This window comes from Echinops telfairi, unplaced genomic scaffold, assembly GCF_000313985.2.
Source record: "Echinops telfairi isolate 266 unplaced genomic scaffold, ASM31398v2 ScPeMD7_7409;HRSCAF=8447, whole genome shotgun sequence".
NCBI classification, from domain to species: domain Eukaryota; kingdom Metazoa; phylum Chordata; class Mammalia; order Afrosoricida; family Tenrecidae; genus Echinops; species Echinops telfairi.
Genome location: NW_022111309.1, coordinates 12,085,862 through 12,089,982, shown reverse-complemented (window position 1 = coordinate 12,089,982; position 4,121 = coordinate 12,085,862).

The following is a 4,121-nucleotide window of genomic DNA, read 5'->3' as shown; positions in this document are numbered from 1 at the left end:
AATGGCAATAAGCAACAACAACAATGTAAAAAAATTAGGAAAAGAGAATGGAATTGAAGCCTCGGGGACTACAGAACTTGCCAACTGAACTCCATCCACCATATGCATATGGTGGCCCGTCCCTCTCCTGCCTCTCTTGGTCATAACTACATGATCCAAAATTCCATCCATGTAAAAAGTCCCTGAGCCAAGTCAATGCAGTGTTAATTAGACTGTGGGACATACCAGGACTAAATTGAGCTTTCTAAGAAGCCCAATGGTTGAAGTACTTGCCTGATAACTGAAGTTTGAACCCACCAGTCACTCCGTGGTGAAAATACCTGGCAGTCATCTCCCATGAAGATTTTGACCTACGAAATCCTCTAGGGCAGCTCTACTCTGCCCTATAGGACCACTATGAGTCAGAATCAACAGCATACCACCGTAACATGTAGGGATACTAGGTCTTCTATAATTATACTAGAGCAGAGCACGGGTTGAACATATCCTTTAAGGTTTAGATCTAAGAACAAGCTCCCTGGCCTCAGACAGTAAGCCCACCTGACTCTTCCATGTTTGGCGTGCTTAGTTCTTACTTAACCAATGGATGAAGACACTGGCTAAAGTCAATACTACAGGGAAAACTGATCACCTTGTTTTTTGGTAGTCATGGATATGGTACTCAGGTATGGTATAGATACATTTTCCATATTGGTCATTAACAAGTCTCTACCCCGGTGTTCTGAAGGACCAGTGAGCTTATTAAACTGACTATGCAGAGGCCAACACTACAGCTGAGGTACAGACTGTGAGGAAGTAGTCCTTCAATACAGCCCATGAAGCTACTCACCACAGTTATTCCATGTTAGCATCAAAAGCAAGCCACTGTCCTCCTCCTCTCTGAAACCTAACAGTCTAGATACCATTCAAAGTTGGCACCCACCTGTCTAAACACCCCTCATGTGGTCAGGCGGGACAATCTACGATGTGCTCTGTGTAATGAGGCACATAGGCCTTGGGGTGCAGAATCAGCTCAGGGAGGGCTTTTGGGATCCCTCACCTATACTACCAGGGGGAGAGTTCTCCATCTCCACTGAGGTAGTTTGCAAAAGTCAGGCAGGGTGTCAGGTCATCAAAAATCGGTGTCAAGTCCCTCACCTCCTGTGCCAAGTGGGAGCACACACAACAGTTTCTCGGCCTACTACAGTTAGGGGGATCGGCTGAAGCAAGACCCTTTGAGTCCTATGCTTGTCTACAGTACAAAGTGGGGTCATGATGAGAGGAATCAGCATGTCACACCAACAGCCTTTGGTCAGGTCATGGAAAAGGGTGAGGACAGTTTAAAACTGGATCGCATCGTTTCTGATGTGCTGTCAGCTTCCTCTAGTATGTAGTAAAATATGTTTTCCATATGCTGATGCGCTGAGGACATCTTGTGAGTTACAGATGATGGGATGAACACAGCACCAACGGGTAGAATCCTCCTGCCTCTTCATCTTAGTGCTACTTGGAATTTTGAGGCCACCTGGAGTTGTGCCCAATAGCCTCATATAGATTTCAGGTTATTTATTATTTTGTTCACAACTGCTCGAGGCAGATGCCTCACCCTTTGAGAAGACTTCCATAGGATAAATAGTCCCATCTCCTTTGGCTATGAAAGGTCAAGCGGACATTTGATATAAAAAGTAAAGCAATCACAACTCAACGTCATCCTCCAGCAAGGGCTGGAGTTCTCCCTGTGAAGGCAGACACAGGAGATAAAAGGGCTGTACTCTTAAAATAAAGGGAGATTATGTTGTTTGTCACCGTGGAGAAGGCTGGAGTCCAAGGAGATAGTGACACACAGATCACTCCACGAGGAGCTGAAGGATCAACAAGACACCCTGGGCTCGACAGAGACAGCCACCGCACCAGGTGGACCATAGATGCAAATCTGCCTGAAGATGGACAGTATCAGTCCACTTCTTCCCAAAAGAAAGCCGGGGAAAGTATGCTCCTCTTAAACACAAACAATAAACTCTTGCTGGCAACCCCCTCTACACTTACGACAGTTTTTAAAATGTGCCACCTACAATTTCAGATTCTCTAAAAACCAGGCACTGGTCACTGACAGATCTACATTACAATTCTAGGGATGTCCATAAACAAGATAAAGTTGCTTTCCACAATCGCTGAAGACAAAAATGGGTGCATTAAGCAAATGTGGTGACGAAAGCTGATGGTGCCCACTACTAAAAGGATACAGTGTCAGGAGTCTTACAGGCTTGTGGTCAAACAGGAGGTCATCTAGCAGGGAAGCAACAAAGCCCACATGGAAGAAGCACACCAGTCTATGTGGTCATGACTTGTGCATGGAAAAAGGTATCAGATGTTCAAAACCAAGCAACCAAATCGATATGGATGTAGTGGAGACACAAAACCCACCAGCAAGTTAATGAGACAGTCCCTCTCTGAAAGGCTACATGAAAGTGATGACACATCCAGGGTGCAGTATAACACTGAGGAAGGCCCTAACTATCCTCTAGTTGTTAATATTTCCTCCCCCCACTATTATGGCATTTACTTGCTTTACCTCATTATACTTGAGTGTTCATTTGTATAAATAAGATGGTTCAATACATGAAAGCCAAGATAGATAGCCCTTCAGAAGCAGTAATGGTTCCCTGAGGGAACCGGAGGTGGTGAGGAGAGAGGGGGGAGGGGAGCAGCTGCTAGCACTGTATAACCCCACTGGAGAGGAGCAAACAATATAATTGTACATAAATGGATCTACTGGATGGTGCAGAAAAAAGGGGGGAGGGCTTGGAGGGGAGGGGAAGAAGGGGTAAAGGGGAGCTGATATCAAGGAGGTCAAGATAGAAAATGTTTTGAAATTGGCTGTGGTAGCACTTGTACAATACTGCTTGGTGTGATTGGACTATGGAATGTTGTCATATCTGTAAGAGCACCCAATAAAATGATTTTTTTAAAGTTGCTTTTAAGGACCAAATAAAAATGGGGGAGTGGATTCAAAAATTATGGTACATATATTTTCTATGAGGCCTAGGGAAATTCATTTAATCTCTCAAAGCCTCAGGTTCCTTCCATATCAGTGGAATCAGACCTTTCATACTCTGTTGGGGGCGATTCAATAAAAAAAGTTAAGTAGACTGTTGAGCTACAGGGAGTACCTGGCACAGGACAGATAACAAATTGTAGTTATTATTGTTACAGTGTTGAGCAATTTGTAGAATACACCCCCCCCCAATCACTAACCTCGTGGGATTTTTCTAGCAGGATTTACAGCAGAATCTCATAGGCAAGGACTTCACATGAACTGAGTGCTCTCAGTGTGAGAGGAAAGTGGCAAGCTGAATTTTCAGAAAAGGCAACAAGGGCCGTGAATGTCTTATAGACTGACGCAGCAGTACAGTCCTATTAGTTGGGAAGGAGTGGTCACGATACGTTTTCATATCTAACACCTTATTAACAGTCATGCCTAATCCAATAAGGCAGGCAGAATTGCCTGCTTAAACCAAAACTTTCTGTACATATATCCGAGTGAATAAACAATTTAACACCTCTGATTTTGCTTACAATACAAATACAAAAGATAACCTTACAAGAGTTTAGAGTAAAAACCCAAAAGGGTTATGATTCTTTACTCCAAAAATTATCTGAAGCTTAGAAAAAGGCCATGAACTACCAAAACATTTTTGTTTTTTCCAACTATTGTAACAGGAAGACACAAGCTGCCATATAGTTCTATATAAGGAAGATAAGCACTCCGCTGCTAGCCCATCCAGCAATCCCATGGAAGAAAATCCTGATGATCTGGTACATAAGGATTACAGCCTAAAAATCCTACCAGGCAGTTCTACACTGCCATGTGAGGCCACCCTGAGTCCACACTGATTTGCAGAGACGTGACAACAAGCATGTGTGGACAAAGAAAGGACATAAACGGGTTCTCATCTACTTCCTTGCCCTCCTTTTCTAACAAGGTGAAGAAGGAACATCGGACCAGAGAATATGGAATATAAAGCAGCAAAGACATGGAGACACTGTCTGGGAATCTAACTTAAGGCGTTTGCCCAGGGAATGATGAGGGTGGACATTGGAGACAGGGCATGGTGCCCCAACAGGCTAGACTGGAAAACACA